Below are 22679 nucleotides of genomic sequence, written 5' to 3' on the forward strand. Positions count from 1 at the left end.
GGTTGCCCCGAAGAGCGGCACCACCAACATGATCACCAACATACACGAGCGGGCCTATGCAGCGGCACTGGTGCTGTTCGAAAATGTGGTGAAAAAGTCAAGTGAACGATTCAAGCCACACCGTGATCGGGCTTTGCATGTTCGCAAGAGCCAGGAACATGTATACGTTCCCCTGAATGTCACATATGAGGAGCAAGAGATGAACATCAAGGGCAGGGTGCTGGTTACTGTGCTAGACAATCTGAAGGGCTGCAGTGCGCTAGCACCGTCCACAGATGTGTCAAAGACGGGGCCGGCAAGGACAGATGACCCACTCGGCATAGACTCTTCCCTGGACCTGTTCATGACCTCACACGGGCTTTCTGTTGAGGCAAACAATAAGAGGCAGCTTGAAGGGCTATATAGGGGCCAGCAGCCTGTAGGCGGAATCAATCGATTCCTTCATATACAGGCGACTGAGGAATCAAATAAAAAGCGAGTGGCTTATGGAAAATTTAGTAGTTTGGATTGAGGTATGGAAGAACTCATGAAGACATCTGAGGCCTTATTGGCAGAATCCCATTCTCAAACTTTATGCTGCTCCCTGTCACCCCGATCCTCCAGCTCAAGGCACAGCAACAACCACTTGCCTCACTCCCCGCCCTCGTCATTCCATCCACACAAGAAGGTTTGCTATGAGCCAAAGGTCTTGTCCACCTCCGAGCCTTGCTCTCCGATCCCATCATCCTCTCCATCTGAAACGGCCTGTCTTGAATCTGAGGATGGCAAGACACGAGCTCTTCTAGCCCTGTCGCGCTACTGTCAGGAGCAGTGGGTGGCATCAATGATTGACCTTCACCTCCACAGGGGTCAGAAGCTGACCATGACACTGCTGAGTGGCGACGCGGGATGTGGCAAGAGCTATGCTATCTCGATGCTGTGGGAACGGCTGATGGCAATGGGGGTGAGCTGCCACGTGAGCGCTATGACCAACAGGGCTGCAGCAACATTGATGGAGTCGACTGGCTGCAAGTCAGTTACGACATTCCACAGGATGATGGGCTACAAGAAGGACCTTCTTGCTGATGGCCTGTCTACCGAGGACTTTGTCAAGGCTTACAGGCTCATGTACGCACGGCTTATCTTCAGATTTCAGCAACTACGTGAACAGGACCTGGAGCCCCACCAGAGACACCCTGAATGCTCGCGTCTGACACCTGAATCTTGTGCTGCATGCAGCAAGGCTTTCCAGAAGGCCAGGGCAAAGCTGCCAACCTTAGCAAACTGCATGAGCGATGCACCACCCTTCCTCGGTGTCAACGTGCTGGTTGTGGATGAGTATGGTCTGCTTGATGAAGTAGCAGTTGACAAAATGCTGAAGTGCCTTGCCCTGTTCTATGGGCCCGAGCAAGGCCCCCTGATAGTGTATGCAGGCAGTGTGTCACAGCTTCAGCCTGTGGGTGAGGGCAGGCACATCTGGGATGGTGGCCTTTTCGAGAGCAAGTTAGCCATGGCAACACCGTTGTTTGTAAACCGCAGGCAGTTCAGTGACCCGGGCTACTCGGAGGCCGTGACATACCTGCAGTTCAATGCGGTGACAGTAGAGTCAAGGAGCATCTTCGAGAGTCAATGTGACGTGACCTATGAGCAGCTCATGGACCCTGCCTACAATCCCAACAGCCTACGAATCTTCCACCAGAACAAGCAGCAGGCTGAGTACTCTACAGCGTTCATGATGGCCACAGAGGTTCGGGTGGGTGCCAAAGCCATGGCACCCAAGCACCTAGGGTTGTCACGCTGCAGTTCCAAACATTCTTTGTACGAGGCCCTCAAGTACGCCACGCATGCCACCCCTAAACTGTTTGCCATGCCCCCCTATAACAAGGAGGCTAAGCCCAAACCCGATGACTACCTGAGGGTACGCAAGCTGTGGAGAGGCTGCCGGGTTGGGCTGCTGTGGGCCGCAGGTGGCCAGGGCATCACAGTCAAGGATCCTGAAGTCTACACTTTGCCCCGCAGAGGCAAAGGTGACTATACTGCGTCCCTCAGGGACACAGAGGGCATGGTGGTCGGCATCAGATATAACAAAGGGCGGAACTACTATGAGTTCACGGTACATGGACTGCAGAGCTGCACCAAGTACGTGGTGTCACCTGTACCGATGGAGTACCTGGGCTGGTCTGTGTGCACCCATCCGCTGTCGTGTCTACTGGCAATGAACACCTATGAATGCCAGGGTTGCACAGTCAAAGGGAATGTTCTCTACCACCCTCCCGAGGGCTTTAACCTCTCAAACATCAAACCGTCGGTGTATGTGGTGCTGACGCGTGTTGTCACCCGGGAGAATATCAGGATGACCAACTCTAACTTTCTCTCTTGCAAACTGTACCCCCAGACGCTGGTGGAGTACAGAAAGAGGGTTGAGATGGCCTACGTCACCCGTGCTGACGTAGGAGGCAAAGAGGCCCGGGCTTCTGGAAAGCTGAGGAGGAGGAAGCTTCGGCCTTCTTGTTTTCCTCATTCTTCTTCAACTAGCGAGGAGAGGGACTCTCAGATCAAAGAGAGAGATGGAGCAGATGAAGTGGCACGAGCTCAGGCTTGACGAACTACTGTGCCTAGCATCGTCCATACCCATCAGTGTGCTTCAGCGTCTGGGCAATCCCTCACCCCGCTTGCTTGATGTGGGGCCACCATTGGTGGACCAGCACCGTGAACTGATCAACTACATTCTGAAAGTGTGGTGCCCCTGGTTCTCGTGTGAATTTGGGCTACTTGAGGACGCGGATGCTCACAGGCTTACAACCCGAATGCTGGCAGTGCATACCCACGAAGCCACGGTGTGCTGGGGTTTGGTAATCGCTGCAACAGTGTTGCTCATGACACCCAACCAGCCCCTGGGGCCGGGACATAGGGGTGCCAAGCTGGGGCGCCGGTTCCTTTTCTCTACTAACTGACAACCTTGGCGCAAGGCCGTCGACTTTCCTCCAACATGAGCGCCACTAGACCACTGAAGCCCAAGAGGCTTTACATCAGCCGTGTGTCTTCCGGTTCCACGGGCCATTACCCATACGGCTGCTACAAGCTGGTGCCCAACCGTGTTGGGCTCCCTGGGGGGCTGTTTCACTTCACCTCAGGCCACGAGACCTACCTGCCCACGCTTCACGGCCAGACAGCCGACGAGCTCAAGGAATACAAGGATGTGGTGGTGAGCGTAGACAGGACCTCCCTGTACATTAGACCTGTGCTCACTATGCCGCATGCACTGCCTGTGGAATTAATTAACACGGGCCATGAGCCTCTGAGGCAGGGCGACAACTTCACTGTGCAGCTGCCTAATGCCGAGGATGTCAAAGCCCAGCGACACTACGTGAAGAGTGGACAGTTTGACCGTGTCTACCCCGACACGGTCAACGAGGCGATATGGGGAGGCCTTCTCGTCACCAGGAAGGTGCAGGGTGAGGGAGGGCCCGTGGATGAGCTGATACGGGAGATCGAGCGTAACCCCGAGTTTGATGTGGCAACCCTGCTCTCGCCATACGAGCCGGAGGCCCTGTACTCGGTGCTGAGCCTCATCTCCACGGGTGGTTGCTACAGTGACATAGCCCAGGGGACGAGGAAAGCAGCGGCTGAAATTGGTAACGACCACAATAGCAACAATGCCCACACGCTCACAGTGGTGCTCAACAACAATGCCGTCAGGGTCTTCCTCAACTCAGTGCTGAGGTGCACTGTGAACATTCTGGAGAGTGTGCAAGGCTTCGCCCTCGGGCAGGTCCTGCGCAGTGCCAGTGGCTACAACGAGAGCCTTATTCACACTGGAGACCGGTTCTCAGCCACCGTACTGTGCTCTAGATGGCTCTCGTGACTGAGGCAACCACACTCTGGCCATGTGTACTTGCCTGTCTTGTGTGCTGTGTGTAGGTTGTATAATATGTATTGTATCATATCAGTTTGTCTAAACTGGTGTGATAACAATAAAAGTGAAAATATTCACAAAATCAAGCTCAGAGTTGTCTTGTGTTTTATTATTAGCATGATTAAGTTACACATACAAATATCAAATAACCAAACAATGGCCAAGGTTAAAATATCTTACTGGTTAAACAAATGTTGTCTTCAGCTAAAACCAACTAAACTAAAGCTGCTATCATTATTGGTCCAATGTTCTCTTAAGGATTATCTTTCGTTTGGTCGACATCCTATCTTGCTCGTGCTCAATCATGTCACTTGAGTGGCCTCCCCCTGCCACGTGACATAGGCGGATTCTCAATGTTAACACTGCGTTTTCCGAATGTTTTTGATGATGGTAGGGCTTTAAGGGTAAAGCGAAGTGGTGAAGTGACTGCAGGAGTCGAGAGTCCAGACTTTTCTGAGCTTGACAGGGCTGCCGGTGCATCCAAGGCTTCCGCGTTTCTGTATTCCTGGCCGAGTGTGTGCCACCAGTCCACTGGGGTACTCTTGACTGCGGTCAGCCATGTATCCAGGACAGGCTGTCCTTCGAACCACCCAAATGTTTTGTCTTCCATGTCAGCTGGTGAGTGCAAAGCTGGAGTGTGAGAAGAGCCTGGCAAACCAGATAACCACGTTAATGAGCACAAGGAGTACAGCGATGACCGATATGCACCGATCCAGCAGTTTGCTCAGGTCTATTGGATTTGTCATGCCTCACAGAAATACATGCAGCAGATCCTCATCGTAGTCCAGTAAATAACATAAGCCGGGGCACCGAAGAGCAAAGGGGAAAACTCCGACATTGGCGCCGCAATGGCATGAGCTGTGTTGAGCAGAATCAGGGCAAAGACAAAAGTTTGCCAGAAGACTGAGTTGGCACCATGTGCCCGGTAGGTTCCTAAGACATCCGTCCTGTCCAAGGTTGAGGCCGTGGCAGTAGGCAGCCTCGTGCAGAGCTCCCCTTTCTTCTTGCGCTCCTCAGTGAGCACAGCCAGTTCATCGGTGTTGTCTGTCGTCAGCAGAGATGCATGCTGCAAACCCGATATCGTGTTGAGCAGGCTGTCAAATCCAATGCTGACAAAGTCGATTAGTGACTTAACACCGGTGGCAAGGAAAAGGATCTTGTAGCCAGCCAGCCAGTTTGATCCACCCGTCCCCAGGAAGTACAGCAGGGCCAGGCAGTTAATCAGGATCAGGTATGCCCGGGTTCCATTGGGCAGAGAGGGCATGTAGGGCAGGAAGTTTGCCGCTAGCCAATCATCTGCAGAAGGCCAACAACATTGATCCAGGCTAACATGAACACAGTCCAGCACACAAGAGCACTGGTCTCAAGCTCTTGCTTGGCAAGCAGCACCGTCAATACATAACTGCCCACAAGGCTCATGACCACAAATGCTCTGTGCGTCCTTGACACAGCAGTGAGGGGTGACATGGGGGCTGGGCCATCACAGACCTCAGAGACAGTGACCGCCATGCTCATGCCAATAAGCAGGGCTAGGCACACAGATATGGACCAGCAAGCATCGAGGGCTCCGAGGCCCAGGCCAGCCATCAATCTGGTGACGTGTGCAAGTACGGTGAAGACGACTATGCCTGTTGACAGTGTGTCGCGGGCATAGGCTAAAGCCGTCTTGGCAGCCCTCAGCCTCAGGCAGGTCTTGTTGATCCAGCATACCTCAGGCGGCAGGTAGAGCGGATGAATGCCAAGCGTCATGACCCTGTTGCCCGAGACGGCAATTGACAACAGCTCCCGGTTGGTAAGCCCCCTCCGCATCAGCAACCCATCACGCATAGTCATCACTGTTTTAAATTAGTTATTCTCAATGTCAGTTTTGCTTGAGCAGCTCCCGGACAGAGTTGGTGGTGTCACCGGCCAGTGGAGAATAATCTTTGCTCGCTGTCCAGGTTGCAAGTTTGGCTGCCAGTGCGTCATGGACTGTGGGCCTGTGAACATGCCAGTCGGCTGTGGGCCTAATCACAAAGCGGCCAGCAGCCTCTGTGCCCACATGCAAGAAATGTGCAGAGGTATAGCCATTGAGACGCTTGCACAGCTCATGCTCCGCTGTGGCATAGACCAGCTCGAGTTTCACCCCCAAAGCCGTACCAAGCACGTCACCGAGAGTCCGACTGCACGGGCGGGGGCTTGCGACAAGGTACACACGGAATGTGTTTACAGTAGGCTTGTTCGGGAGCCTGGGGTTGGTTACCTCGCCGGTATTGCAGATGCCCCAGCCAGCCAGAGAGGCGAGAGAGCCGACAATGCGTATAACGTTCTTGACCAGCTCCGGCCTATCGATCACAGCATGCACAACATTCCACAGGTCCGGAGGCTGCGGTGGTACATGCTTTAAGAGTCGGTTGACAATGGTCGCGTGCAGGTTCAGCCTGGTTTGGTTGCTCATTGGCCGTCTGGTGTCATTGCTCTTCACCACTTCAGCTTCCACCAGGGCATGGTAGCGTTCAATGCTGCCATTCCACTCACTCACAAGGTCCTCCAGGGGGATGGCAGCCACGATGATGTTCTTCGAGCCGATGAATTTGTCAACCACCTTCACAGCCGCTATCGAGTCACCCTTAGCAATGTACTGGTTGTAGGCCGAGACAATGCGAGCAAACTCCTCATAGCTACTTTGGATCTCGACAAAATGAGCACACACATCTCCCACAGACAAGGGCCTCCGTGAGTCCGCCGGTATCAGGCCAGAGTTAGCAGTCTTGAATGATACACACGCCAGGGATGACGATGCCTGGTGACCATGGTAGAGGTTTAGCTTCTCCTCCACCATGTCAGGCCGGGGTGCCACATTGACAATGCCCTGCACATCATTGTTAACCGTCAGAAGTGGCATATTCAGCCTGGCGGCTAGTGAGATCCTGGCCATCTCGTCGCACTTACCGGGGTGGCTCAAGCATCATGGAGTGGCCTGGCAGAGCCACCATTAGTAGGTGTAAGATGAAATCATTGAAGAAGTCGTGCCCGGGATGCATAAATATGTTGTGTTCCCCCATGCCAATCCTAAGAAACTGACTCTGGCACACAGGCTAGCGGACATCTATGAGGCCGAGGCGGGACGTCTCGTGTATAACCTATATGACATTTATATCAAGAATTATTCATACTAATATAAAATAAAATGTAAGTATCCATTATAGCGCCGCCTAGGGATACAGTTCCTCAGGCCTCGCTATCTAGGATCACATTGAGGTAGACTATGTATGTGTTAAGTTTCAAATATCCCTCATTTCGAAGCAACCTTGTCCATTATACTTTCACTACGAACAGGTTAGTAATGACCTAACTGGAGAAACTATAGTTTACAACTGATCTCAGTATCTTCTTCCCTGTCTAAATAAAAATAAAATCACCCTGGAAATAAAAACTCACACACATTTAATTATGCTTTAATATATTTTAACTTTTTTATTTATTTATTTGGGGAGGAGGGGGCTCATCTCGTCTTCTTCTTCGTCATCTCCATTCACTGCTCCCTCTGCTGGGGAAGATCAAATCACTTTATTTTTATTCATGTCATACACAGAGGCAACACAATGCGCTTTACAGAGAGCAATGGGGGGGGGGGGGGGGGTGGACATTGAATATGTGTTTGCTATCTCTGTAGTTATTAATATGACTGTTAGGTCTATCCCATCATTTTACACAATAAGCATTTTGCAGAAATACCTTCTTCTTCTTGCTCCTCATCTGCACCGTCTTCTCCTCCCCCCACTGGCCCCTCTCCACCCTGTGTGCCTGCTACTGGCCACATCATATTAAATCAGTTACCTTTTATAACACACTTAATGCACTGAAGCAACGCAATGCGCTGTAAAGAGAGCAATGTGGGGATGGACACTGAGTATGTGTTAGCTATCTCTGTAGTTATTAATATGACTGTTAGGTCTATCCCATCATTTTACACAATAAGCATTTTGCAGAAATACCTTCTTCTTCTTGCTCCTCATCTGCACCGTCTTCTCCTCCCTCCACTGGCCCCTCTCCACCCTGTGTGCCTACTCCTGGCCACATCATATTAAATCAGTTACCTTTTATAACACACTTAATGCACTGAAGCAACGCAATGCGCTTTAAAGAGAGCAATGTGGGGATGGACACTGAGTATGTGTTAGCTATCTCTGTAGTTATTAATATGACTGTTAGGTCTATCCCATCATTTTACACAATAAGCATTTTGCAGAAATACCTTCTTCTTCTTGCTCCTCATCTGCACCGTCTTCTCCTCCCCCCACTGGCCTCTCTCCACCCTGTGTGCCTGCTCCTGGCCACATCAAATTAAATCAGTTACCTTTTATAACAGATTTAATGCACAGAAGCAACGCAATGCGCTTTAATGTGGGGATGGACATTGAGTATGTGTTTGCTATCCCTATAGTCCTTAATAGGATTTTAAGTGTATCAAATAATAAGGCAGAATAAGCACTTAGCAGACCTACCTTCCCCTTCTCCTCCTTCTGCATCCATAATCTCTAGGGCTTCATTTATTAAACGGAGGGTCTCATATCTGGCCTTCCCCCTCACTTTCAGGGTGTACTTGGTAGAAGGGGGACTGCTGTTTTCTCTGCCTGAATCTCCCTGGAGTTAGGAAGAGAAAGTTTTCAGCTTGCATGTCACACACAACTCATCACTAGGAAACACTTATAACCAATGAATCAATTTGTTGATGTGGTAGGCTATGTAGAGACTCACCATTTTAAGAGTAAAGAAGCCGGTGTGAAGGGAGACGAAGATCAGTAATCAGTACTCCGCAGTAGTCAAGAATGAAACATTCCCCTGTCACTTGAATATTTATATATATACACTCTAGTGCCACCTAGGCATGCAGTACCACCTGGCATGACCAATAAGCGATGCCTGGTGCCACATCGGCCGTTCGGATAACAAACGCGAGGGCCCACTGCGGGCTCCCGGGGTGTACACGGAAACAAAAGACAACCTGATCATTCAAGATGGTTCATAGCGTTTTATTTGATGAAATTCATTACAAGGTTTGGATCTCTGCCACATTCCATCTGGGTGGTCACCTCAACTTGCTGTCTAGGGTCACTGTGAATATGGATGGGGATTAATGTGTGCCAAGCCTAAATCAGCTGATGGGTAACTAATTGCTTCACCCTTGTTCATCCACTAACACATGCACCACTGTCGGAAAGCTGCCATGCAAGGTTCTGCCTTGGCCCAATGGACACAATTTGTGGTTCAGTGTCTTGCCCATCTACAACCTTTACATGTTGTCAGTTTGAGCTGGGGTTCTATCCGCCAACACTCCGGTCATTGAATGACTGCTCTTCATCATGATCTAGAGTCTCCTGCTACATTATCTCTGCCTGAGGGCTGCACATGCGGGTCAGATTGACCATGTAGTTCCTGTAACTGAGGTCTTGAATATCACTGTGTTTGACCATGGAGTGGCTCCGCATCACCCTCATGTTGACACAGTTGGGTGTCAGGCAGCTGAACACCTGGGGGCAGAAGCAGTTGATCCAAGGGAACTTCTTGCGCAGGGTTCTAGTGATGGTAGGCCGGTAGCAACTGAGAACGGTCACATTGCTTGAGCCGGGCCTGATGATAACCAGGTAAGCAAGTGTGTGCTCAGCAATGCTTGGGTAGGTGAGTGAGAACATCATCCACGTGAGCCACAGCTGACAGTTGTAGCGAGCATGCTCCTTAGCATCGAGCACATCATTGTTCCTGGTCTTGAGCTCGAGTAGCACCATCTTGCCCGTAACAGTGTCATAGCCAACCATATCAACTTCAGTGTAGAAGCCCCAGTTGTCACGGATACCCCTGCATCCCAACCAGCACCTGTTGTGGTAGGTGTGCCGTGCACTGGATGGGTGTTCAGGTGCCAGTGCATCTGGCCTGGGTATGTTTGCTACCTTAACACCACCAGCCAGTGGCTTAACTTTGAGCATGGCCAGCTGCGTGAGGACAAGCCTAGCAACCAGGCCAACCTCGTGCCTGGACTTCATGCCATTGAAGACATCCTTGCAGTCCTGGTCCACGGCTATACCCACTGCAAGCGACAGGTATAGCTTATTCCACACCTTCTGGGTGACCGACGGAGTCAGCGTGATGGCCCTCCAGCGAAACAGGAGCTCACGGTGGAATCTTTGTGCCTTGCTCTTCTTGATACTGAAGGTATTGGTCATGTAGTCAGGCAGCCACTCGAGCTGGCTGCTGGGTTTGGCGCTGACATCCTCAAGCACCAACTTGAAGATATACAAACTGATCATGTTGACACGCCTAGTTCGCCTTTGTGAGTTGTATATAGCATTGAGGTTGCGTGTGATGCCCTGCACAACGTACCAATGGTCACTTGCGGTCGATCTGGCACACAGCTGCCGATCAGTCAGGTGGAACGTAATTGCAGGCTCTCCAAGTATCATCGTATTAAATGTTTGTGAACCCAGATATGCCGTGAGCGTAACACCGCATTATTAGTGTGTCATCTGTCCAAGATAAGCAACCATGCTCAACGCATTTCGCAGGACAGACAATGGCACGATGACTGCTGGGCCAGCTGCATTAAGAGACCGCATCGTCTCGGCACTTCAGAGTGTGAGCAGGTTCAAGGGCAACTTGGCTGTCACTCTCGAAATCATCAGAACCCTTGTTGTGTGTTTCCTGGTCCTGCCCAACAATGTGCTCTATCTCCTTGATGGCACACATGGCAATGTGCCCAGGTTCCAGCCCACTAACTGTGCCCAGGATCGAGAAGATGGCAGTGACAAGGAGCTTGCCTACGGACAAGTCTATCTCAGAAGCGGCATAGCTGTGGTTGTGCTTGGCTGCGCATCGCTTGTTGTCTGCATCGTCTTGAGCTACTTCGCAGGTGCCAGCAAGTGGAAATTGGCCACCAAGTTTGGGCTCAGCAAGAGCATGACTGATGGCAAAAGCACCCTAATTGTCTTGATCTGCCTTGTGATAGGCAACATGGAACTCATCATGTCTGTGGTAGCAGGATGCATGGAGCTCCTTTATCGGCCCCTGGTAAACTCCATCACCAGGTGGCATATCATGGAGTGCTCAATTGCTATCATCAACATTGTGATTGTATTTGCCCATGTCTGGGGCTCCCTCATGATCATTAAAAGCATACTTGGGATTAAAAATGACCTGGAGGAGACCGAGATGTTGGCCACCGCACCCTACTGCACGCAAGCCCCAGTCAAGCAGCAGTACAGTGCTGGCAGCTTCTCCGGCTATTGTGGCCGCAACATGTCCATGACCTTTCGCCCCGAACCATCCATGTCCCAGCGCCAGTTCTAGGACTGTGAAAATGCTGGGTGGATGCCTTTTTTTTGTACTTCATTTCCTGAACTGTAAAGAGATATCAATAAAATCACATAACACATTGTCCATGTTTCTAAGTTGTGTTTTTATTTCCCACAAAGACAGACAGTACATTTGCATCACGTCCACGTAGTTGGTATAGTTCCCACCAACACCCCACAGAGATGAAAATACAGATAATGATACACATAAACACAGAAGAAAAAGACAGCACCAAATGTCATGTCACCTCTCACTGCTTGCCCCCTGGACACCACATAACACACCAGTCATGCATGTCAATAAAAATATGTGCTCCAGAATTCCCATTGTTGTTCTTCTTTGATTTGATGGAAACAACCATGGTTCCGCAGTTGGGATATAACTTTGTGTTCCACTTGTACATCTCGTCAGTGAGGACAGCAGGTTCGGATGTTGAAGTGGTATCAGTCGGGATAGGAGGGAGTCAAGGTTGATGGGGCTTTGAAACGGCATAGCGGGTAAAAATGATTTTCGCATCATTCTGAGTCAGAATTAAGTCCATTATTTTGACGCGGTGGGTAGGAGTGTTGCGGAGGCCGTTGATACCGTGACCATGGTCCAATTGTTGGTTGTGCAGTGGCACGCTGGCTTAAATGCCATGGGTTTGTGTCCAGACCCCTCTGCTGAGTCTGGTACAGCTGCTGAGGCTGCTGTGGCTGATTGGGCTGAGAGAAGTGGTTCCAGGTCTCAGGGAGGACTCCACCATTTTGCTGGTAATACTGGTAGTGGTTGGAGACTGGATACAGCTGCTCTCGCTGAGGTGGAGCTGAGTGGAAAAATGAGTTGAAATAAGTCTGCAGCCATGTTTGGGGTATGTCTTTCAGAGAGCCGCGTACCACATTGGACTTGTCACATATCCTGGTGGTGATGGGCTGCTGGCCGGTCATCATGACTGTCATGCAGTATCGGAACAACAGGTAAATGTAGTAGCGGCTCAGCTTGCGTTTGTCTTTGGCGATGGCTTGGGGAATTGTCAGGTTCTCCTCGTTCTTGGCCTTGCATTCCATCCGGTGGAGGCTCTCAAGGTCAGCCTTGGGCACAAAGCACGAGTCAACCTTCTCCCACATGGTCCGCAGGCGGTCCACTGTTGACTGCTCCACGCCACCGCGGTGCATTGGTAGCCTCAAGCCTGTCGCGGGAGCCCCGGCCACTATGATGATCTCAAAGAGGTCTGTAGACGCATCATCAGACAGTATCACCTCTTCACGTGTTGCACTCACCATTATTTACCTCTTACACAGAGGCACAGGCCTCATAATTCACACCAAGCTGGCAATAAATACTCACCTTTTACGACATGGCAACCAAGTATATGCTAAAGCTCTCCAGTCTGATCCGAGAGTACTCCTTGTACCACGTGCAGACAGTGGATGTCGACAATCTTGCTGGGCTGCTGTCATGCATGAGGATCAGAAACCCCATCGGCCTTGGCGAGCCCCCAGACGCTGGCATCGACACAGTAGAGAGGCTCAAAATCCTTTTTGCAAGAAATAACTTCTTGGACTCTGTAGTGATCTTGCCCAAGGACAAGAAGCCTCATCTGAAAGCCAAGACAGAGTGGGTCTTGGCGATGGTCCAACGCAATGAGGCCGACAGCGAGCCAAACACCCTGGTCGTATTCTATGTGCTGGGTAATCGGAAGACAAGGCATCCTGCACCCAGTAACCCCATAGTTGTGCAGTGCCGCTTGCGAGCCGCGCAGTCAGTTGACATGCTCTACCACACGTTTTCACGATCAAGACGTGAGCAGACTGCGATCCGGGTCTACTACGAGGATAGACCCTTGATGGAGGGGTTCAACCCATCCAGCTATAAGACCTTGAGGAAAGTGATGAAGCCTGGGCCCATCATGGACAGATTTGGCAGGAGCTACATAGACAAGTGTGCCGGCCCAGGGGTCGGGGTTGATCTGCCACCGGAGCCGTGGACACTGCTGGCGGACGTCCGGCCTTGTTCAGGTCAAACCTCACATGACAGCCTTGACCTGATGGCATTCATGGCAGATGGCAACAAGCTGCTAGGCTGTGGTGGCTTTGGCATTACAGTGGCTTTAGGGCCTGATGCTGTGGCCAAAACCGCCCTGTTTCCTGAGATGGTTGACTGGTCGGTGCCAAATGTCAGGAATAGGTTCTTGGCCTATGCCCAGGTGGCCTGCCAGATGGAGGAATTGCTGCTGGGCACATCAATGAGGCACCCCAATGTGGTGCGCACACTGGGTGGCTACTGGTGTGATGGTGCCGAGTATGCGCTGGGCGGCAGGGCAGTGATTGTTATGGAGCGGGCCATGTGCACTCTGCTGGAGTTCACCAAGTTGCTGGGCAGCTTGGACAAGATGAGCAAGGTGATGCTTACAGTAGAGTACGATACGCTATGCGGCCTGAGTTACCTCCGCTCCAGGTCGGTGCAGCACAGGGACATTACCAGCAAGAATATCCTAGTGTCAGGGTGCGAGCAACGGAATCCCTTCCCTGTGGTCTTTAAGCTGAGTGACTTTGGAGCTGCTGGCACTTTCAACACGCCTGATCAGCAAAAAGGCAACCTTGTCAACATGCCCCCCGAAATGATGTGGTGTGTTGACTATAGCTTCGGCAGTGACATGTTCAGTTGGTATTGCGTGATATGGGAGTGCAGGTTCTTTGAGTCACTCTTCTGTCATCGTGCCAACCCTGACGAAATGGGCTTCTGCAAGAAGACATATGCTGAGTCGCTCACATCCATGCTGGGCTGCTACAGACCTGACAACCTGGCAAGTTTTGAAAAATCGCACATGCAACTCATTGACGCCGCCGACCTCTTCCAGCGCTACAGCTGCAACAGGCCATCAGTGAATGATGTGAAGATGTCTTTTTATAACAGGCTCCTCAAGCTCAAAGCCGACCTCAGTCAGTACGAGGAGTTTGTCAATATCGGCCTGATGTGCATCACCCTCTACCCGCAGGAGCGGTGCACGCCAGCATACCTGCTGTCTACGCCTAGGTACCTTGCCGCCAAGAAGGACATTGAGCACCCGACATTGACGCTGCTCAACTACAAGATGCCCGCTTCTGTGACAATTGGCACCTACAGAACCACTGATGTGGTACTGAGTGCTGAGCTCGGGACCATCACACGTATCAACCCCCAAGCTGCAAATGGCTTTGCATCGTGTTACACTACAGTGGAGCTACACAAAGAATTTGAGTTTGGCGCCAAGTATGACCAGACGACTAAGATGCACTATGGTCTTGACAAACTGAGGCTGGCCCCCGACCACATCCAGCCTGAGAAATGGTACAAAGACAAGGTCAAGGATATCTGTGTCAGGGGGGCTCGACTGTGCCAGCAATTCAATGGCCAGAAGCGGATACCTGCTGACCAGCTCACCACCGGGGCATCCAAGCGGCCGCTGACATTCATTGAGGACTCACATATCTCTTACACTGCCTCTGAGTGTGACTTGACCAAAACAAGGGCCTCCTGTGCCCCCGTCCCAGAAAAGCCAGATCCCTTGGCAACCCGGGAAACAGCTGATGGAGTCTCTATCACTGTGAAGCATGTGAAGGGTGAGCTGCCCGTCACCATTGTGAGCCTGGATGCGAGAGGCGAAGCTGACATTGAGGTGTTCAAGCAGAATGTTGTGAAGCTGTCGCAGTATGTCATCACCAAGTACCCCAACATCTTCTACGGGCCTCAGGGCGACATGGTAACTTGCAGCGCAACTAAAGGTCTTCTCGTTTTTCAGTACGCTCAACTGGTCTCCAAGGCAATACGAATGAGCGAGTACCTTCGTGGATGCTTTGTGGGTGTGAGCCAGTCCAACCCTAGCTCTCAACAGTTCTTGACACAGGTGATACTGACCCTCAAGGATGCAGCTCATGCAGGCCTGTTCCCGACCCATGAGCTCCTTCCCTGCGACATCCTGATGATTCAAGGATCTGTGATGATTGATGTTGTGAGCTACCTGGCTAGGCACTTCAGGAGCCAGAAGGAGCTCCTAAGCGGGGCTGGAGGCACCTGGCTCCCAGGCTTCGTTGCGGCCATGACATCATGCCTACTGCCCGAGGCTGTGTCTCTGCTCAAGCCCTCAGTAGGCTCTTTGCTGTGCACAAAAAACTTCTTGGCCTGGGCATTGACTGTTGTCAACCCGAATGCACCACCCCAAAAAAGCATAGCTCCCACATTTGTGGACACCAAGGTGAGTAAGCTGGTGTTCAGGGATTACTGCTACGGAGCCAGCTGGCTAACCAAAGACGGGGAACCAACAAACTGCAGGAGGCAGCTTGAAGTGATGACGTACAGCAGCCCACCTGTTGAGATCTTTGGGACCCAGGACACTGATCCTGACCCCAGGCTAATTGACAACATAGCCCGCAACATCACATTGGCCATGAGGAGAAAGATCTTCGGCTTCGATGTCAAAGTAGCAGTCACAGTCATCGACTGCACAGGCAGCATGATCACGCTCTCTGAAGGTGCCCTGGAGAATGTGCCACGGGTTGACAAGATATCAAGGCCCGCCACTGACATGGTTGCGGGCATCCCATACTATGCACATGGAGCAACGACAAGTTTGGTGACCATGCACAAGTGGGCACCAGTGATCATGTATGTCAGGTGCCACAAGAATGGGCCTCTACCAACGCTCAGCTACACGTACTACAAACTCAATGTGACCTTTGTGCATTTGACTGCCCGGGGTTCCATACAAAATATCAGAGGCCTGTTCAACAAAGTGAAATCTTGGTCATTCACAGACTGCTGACATAGGCAGATAAAATGAAGAAGGCAGAGGCATACACATCCAAAATGCTAAATCTGGCTTCTGGACAGATAGTGGTAGAGTGAATAAAGGTGATGTCCGCACAACTGAGATGAGCTCCCAAGAATAGTTAAATTATTGACACCTTGTCAAACAGGTAATATTCGTCAGACAAAGAGCCCTTCGTCAGACAAGTGTCTGTCTAGTCCAGAAACGTTACCTGTTTGACAAGGTGTCAATAGGCCAATAAAGTGTGATTTAAACTGTCTCTCTCCAGTAATTAGCTCGTTGTTTGGCCCTCTCTAACTGACCCTGTTGTGAGTCATGTGTATCAGTGGTCATTAAACTTTTAAATGAATGTTGTCCTTCTCATGCTGTTTATTGTCAACAACCCATGCCTAAATAATGAACCACAATGTGCACCCTTAGGAATCTCATAGTATCGGATCACAGACAAATGAAGCAAAAGACTACTCATTACGTTGAGGTGTTCTATTTTTAAATATTAGCATATATAATATACAGAATAACAAACAAAAATGCAGGGTGACTTCTCAATTAAATTAATGGATAATGGAAGTAGATAAAGATGTTTTTATTTTTATTTTTTTTAACATCAATTGCAAACACTGAAGTGATATCCAGTACACATCACAGCTGTATCAGATCATGATCAGGCACATTGATATCCTTCTGTCTCTGCTTGGGCTTGGCATCGGGCTTGTGCTGCTGCAGCTGGAGCCAGGCGGGCCTGTCAGAGGAGTGCCGAGAGTCCCCTGCCTCCTGCTTTTTGGGTACAGAGTCCATCTGATTTGGGGCACTTGGACAGTCGCTTTTCATGCCCACAGAAAAACTCCTGCTGGAGAATTTGGTGGGCTGTTGAGAGCTTTTTGATGGCCAAGATATATCGCATTGGTCCTCCTGGGAGTTGCTCAAGCTAGAGACTTTGGCAGGGGAGAAGGAGCCCTTAGACAGCCGAGGGCTCACATGGTGGTCCTCATCAGAGTCACTCCAGCGGGAGACCTTGCTGGGATACCCGGAGCCCTTAGACAGCCGAGGGCTCACATGGTGGTCCTCATCAGAGTCACTCCAGCGGGAGACCTTGGTGGGATACCGGGAGGGCTCTTCCTCAGACATGTATTTGACTGACCAGGATTCGTCACATTCGGCCTTGGTCCTTTTCTTGGCCTTGTAAGTCTTTGGCTCCTTTCGCACATTGTCCTTGTCTAAGGTCACAAAACAGTCAAAGAAGTCTTGCATAGAGTCCTTGTATGCATTATCCTTGGGCTCTTTGTGTGTCATAGGCAACTTTGCCTTGGACCCTTTGGCCTTTGACTTCTTTGACATTCGTACGGGAGACAGCCTGGATTTGTTCACCCGATTCTTGCGGCAGTGCGACTTGAAGAATTTAATCTTGCTGGTGAGTGTTCTGCACCAGGTTGACAGCGATCTCTGGACATTGTTGTAGCTCTTCATCAGAGTGCTGCTCAGTATGTCTTTGGTGTTGTCCTTGACAAGATCAAAATAATGTTTCACATACATCTTGTTGGCCCGTATCCATTCTTCGAGTCGGTCTGCATTCTTTTTGGCAAGGATGGTGTTTGGCATATCTAGAAGCATGCACACTGCATCCTTTTTGGCCTGCTTACTGTAGATCCAGCTTGGCTCCAGCAGCAGATGATGCATGTTCTTGATCCAGTTGATGCTGGCCATGTGGCCGCTGCTAACTTGGTGATCAAGGGGTGGCAGGAAATTTTTGAGCATATGCTCCAGTTTCTCAGTGAGCGGGGCTTCCATGATTTGGTTGGCGTTCGGCTGTTGATGTGCCGGCGATCCCACGGTCTTGCGGTACCTTGTAATGTGAGTTTGGTCCTCTCTTAGCTTGTACATCAGAAACCTCACATTGTCAGCGATGGCACTCGCCTCATTGTTGATATTGGGTCTCCTGCTCCCCAGGTTGGCCTTTTTGCCATCGGTTGTGGCTGGCTCACTAGATCTCTTCTCGCCCCACCCCGACTTGTTCTTCATATCCTGCCACATGTAGTGGACCCTGATCACGTTATCTGGAGTCTGGGCATCCGGGCCAAACAGTTGGGCCCACTGCTCAAGCAGGGGGTTGTCTGCGTCATCGTCAAGGCCCGTCATGGCCCTGCAGTAGTCCACGGCAGCCTTCTGCAGAGCGTGCCAGTTGTTGACCATGCGGATGTCCAGCTTCATTCTGTTTCTCCTTTTGGCAGCTAGCACCAGGGAGTTATTTGAAGCCATGGCTTGGCACCAAGTGACATAGTCCTGAGCATCGCTGAGTGGGCCGCCCAGGAGCTCAGCGATGGCAAAGGGCCTTGGGATGTCATTGCTGAGCAGCCTGATGCCCATGGCCACAGTCTCATTGCGCAATGGGTCCGAAAGCAGGCAGTCAATGTGGCCGGGCATGACAAAGCCAGCCAAAGACCCCAAGTTGACACGCTGAAGAAATAGTCGGAGAGCATGTGTACACATGCTGTCGTAGGACTCTGGTGGGACCATGAAGTTGATTGTCTGGACGAAGTCCATCAGGATAGACTTGTAGCACCTCGGCAGCTTCCCACTGCCCATCACGGTCATGTGTTCCACAGCATTCAGGAACCTGGGCGTAGTTGATGCATACAGGGTTATTGGCTGAGCAGCCAGCTTCAGAGGGATCATCGGCACCACATTGTTTCGAGAGCGCAGATCACGCTTGATTTGCAGGCCGGGGTCAGCTTGCTCTGCATGATCGGTTACATACTTGGTCGTCAGGACACCGGGCCGCAACTGTGTCATGGAGAACCACAACCTCTTGGAGTCTGTGATGCTCCCAGAACCATCATCAAGGCAGAGCATGGGCTCTACGGGCTTGTCAGTCTGCCTGGGCTCTGGCCCGATGTAGTCGCTGAGCTGGATGTGGGTAAATGAGGGAATTAGGGCCTTGTTGTGTGTTGGCACCTCAAGAGTCAAGTCCCAAAACTCAAATTTGTCACCCCCTGCGGCCCTGAGGGCTTTGAGGCTGCCCAGGTCAGGGAGCACCAGCACCTCCTGGATGAAGAAGGCCACCTTTTCACCAAACAAGCCCAGGGGCACAACGTACGTACCAAGCCTTGAGGTCTGCTTATCGACATAGTACATGTTCTCTTTGTCCTTGTAGTAAGTTACCACCGGTATGATGGCTTTGGTACCTGTTGTAAGCTTCTTCACCGGCAGATAGAAGAGGATGTAGTTCTGATCCATCAGCAGCAAGTGCTTTACGCCGGCCCGGTCGACCTGCCTGGCATCCGAGAAGCATCGGAGGGTATTACCACCCTCAATCTCAGCCAGGTCCATCAGCGTCGCCACCAGCTCTGGCGTGGGTTTCTGCTTTAACTCATCCATCCTACTCAAGACCTGGCGCCTGATTATCTTCTTCACATTGCTGTCCTTCATCTGCATGCGGTCCACATTCGGGTCATTCAGGATCTTGTTACCCTCCATGGTCATGAGGGCACATATTTTGAGGTATAGGTGGGAGGACTTCTCACACCCAAAAGACTGTGTCTTGACCTCATCGTGTGGCTCAAAGTACCAAGCCGGATTCTTACACAGGACCACCGTGAGCCCTCCACTCTGGGCTCCTGAGTCTACATTGGAGGTCTCTGATGGACTGATCATAGTCTCTGTTGCCGTATCCATCAACATTGAAGTCTGTATGAGTTTCAAAGGTTGTTGACTCACTCTGTCTGTGAGTGAAGGCTCGCACAAATATTTATAGCTTGCTGCCTGGTATCATATGACCTAACACAGAGAGAGTGGTGACAGACAGAGCCACTCAGTTAATGGCATGAGGACTGCAGGAAAAGGGGGTGGGGTCATCACAGCCTGGCCATTTTCGTTTCTTGATTATAGGCGAGAATGTGAGTGGTCATGATCCTGTGCTTGCCATCGAGGCAGCTGTAGTATAGCGAGTGCACCACAGCAGTGAAGAAGCATTTGCTGATGTCCTCAAATCCTCTCCAGGTGCTCATATCGGGTATGGGCTGGGCTGCTGAAATCCTATGCTCTAGCCTGCCTTCTGTCAGTGGGGTCGGCTGGCATGATGCACCGGTAGTTGGCATCTTGTACCAAGTGCCTGATTTCACATCACCGGGGTAGCCAATCCGCATCAAGCCATTGGGTAGCTTCCCAATCACAGCAGTAGCTATTTTGATGTCACCCTCGAAGTAGGTGTGTGTAAAGTATGAGTGTCTGCGATCCGGTGGCTCAGGTAGCTCTGCTCTTCCAGGGAAGGTGTCCATCTCCACTATCATGTAGGCAAAGACATAGTGCTCTTGGGTGTAGTCGATGAGGCTCACACTAGTATGCAGGTCACCAAAGCCATGGAGCCACGACACAACTGATGTCTCCACGATGTGTGACTCGGAGTCATTCTGCCACACCACAGCCTTTAGCCCATGGATCCTGGGCACATTAGCACAGCACTCTCTCAGCAGGTCGCCAGCCTTCCATCGGAGGTCCACGACGCACTGTTGGCTGTTGCGCATGCCTATGTCAACAAAGTCACAGCCTATGTAGCGGCCCCCTGACTTGAGGATCTCCAGGGCCTGAGCGTCACCATACAGCCTGTTGCTATACTCATTGCACTCCACTCCCAACATTGTCCTGTTGATGATGTACATTGCACTGCAGTTGTCTGTGCCCTGGAACACTTTGACACTCAGGGTGGCGGGCATGTTGTCTGCGACACTGATACTGTGCTGTTCAAGAACTTCCAGGAGGTTTCCATCCTCAGGCTGTGGCTTGCTATACAAGTACAGCCCTGGAGGCAGCCTCTCCGACTTCCTCAGTCGGACCAACACAGTGATGCCGCAGCCTGGATAGTTGTGCCTCCTCAGGTGCAAGGCCCATCGGAATGCTCGCGACACAGGTGCAAACTCTCTGGGCCACAATATCTTGGCAAGGTCCTTGAGGCTTGCTCCTCCCTTGTCCGATATAAAGCGTGTTTGTTTTGACTTGCTGTTGTCCCTTATCTTCTTTGCTTTACTGGTTGATCTGCTCCTACCTTGTTCGCACCGGTCGTCAGCCTTGGTATTTTCGGTGTCTTCAGTGCTGGTATCATCACCCTCTGTGCCTGCGGCCACTAGGTTTGTCACTATCCTCGGCATTGAAGTCCTGTGTCGATTGCAGATGTCTTCTGGCAAAAGGCTCAGCTCACCAACTGGTATGCCGACAGCGCCAGAGATGAACACTTTGCCGTCTATGACAGGCACTGGTTCCAGAGTCAGCGCTTTGGCCAGCTCACAGCAGAGCGGCAGTGCGCAACCAAGCTTCAACATGTTCGACACCCCGACCTTCACGGGCCTTGTGCCTGACACTCTGCTTGCTGCTTGCGCCAAGAATCGATCCAGGAAACATGCCACGCACAATAAAAAGTGTACAATCTTATACAGGAGGGTCTCGGCAATCCAGCACACGCAGCAACAGGCATATGTAGCTCGTACTACAGCCAAGGGCTCTGCAGCCAAATGCCTGGTGTGCAAGGTGGGCCTGGTCAAGACTAGCAGGCTGCCGTCACGCTCGGGGGTGGTAATCAACTGTGGCTGCAGCAACGTGCGTGTGTGCTTCGTTTGCTTCAAGAACTCCAATAATACCGAGCCCTGGTACACCCAGCAGCCCCACCTCAATGACTGTTCCAAGCTCAGATTATTCTTCTGCAGCCAATGCAAGATATTCGACCGAATCCGAGAGAGAATCTGCTGCCGTTGGGTGTGTCCCCAGTGCGCAGAGTTTGCAAGGACGGTTGAGCGCTGCCGAAACTGCTCCACAGCTCTCTCAGCAGGAAAAAGGGATACAGAGAGTCTGTGGACCGATCCGAACTGTACTGCCATCAGTGGACAACTGCACCATCAGTATGCCGGCTATGATGTGGGAGACCCGGGAGACAGCGACGCCTGCGAGGCCACAACCGAGGGTTACAGAGATGCAATCAAGGAGCGGGTGATGGCCAAGGTGACACATTCTAGGCATTTGACAGCAGATGATATTCAAGTCTTATTCCCTGAATGCCCTCCTGACCCAAAACGGTGTACATGTTTGCCAGGCGAAGCCCCGGGTGCCATGTGCCCAGGCTGCATGCCGATTCTGACCCTCATGAGGCTACTGAGTGAAAACACAGATCCTCTGATGGTGGCATTTGCAGAGCGTGCTGTGCCGGGACGGGCCCTCACTCGCAATGTCTACAACAAGAACTTGCTGCAGACCATGTTTGCTGACTCACGGCTGCCGCCGTGCGCCAACGGCAACAAATGCAAGGGGATGTTGTTGCGCGGACCAGTCGGTCGGACCAAGGGTAAGCCCCTGCCATCGCTGCTCTCTCCTGAGGCCTACTGGATGCTGGACCCCGACACTGACCCGGTCAAACCGTGCTCATGCATCCTGTGCCTACTGGTTCACCAGACCGCTACTGTGGTCGCAAATGTCTCTCCTGACAGGGAGAACCTGGAGCCGTTGCCCAGTGAGCCTGTGTACTACTTTAACATCAAGCTGACCCGAGACATCGGCATCCCTGAAATCCCCATCCAAGACTGTGGCAGGCATCTCATCCACTTCCAGGGCCGCGTGGGGAGCTACAAGCCTGACTTCTACTACAACTGGATAGACATGCTTGAGGTACTCTGCATTGATGAGAGTGGC

The sequence above is a fragment of the Borostomias antarcticus genome (assembly GCF_949987555.1).
Source record: "Borostomias antarcticus genome assembly, contig: scaffold_127, whole genome shotgun sequence".
NCBI lineage: Eukaryota > Metazoa > Chordata > Actinopteri > Stomiiformes > Stomiidae > Borostomias > Borostomias antarcticus.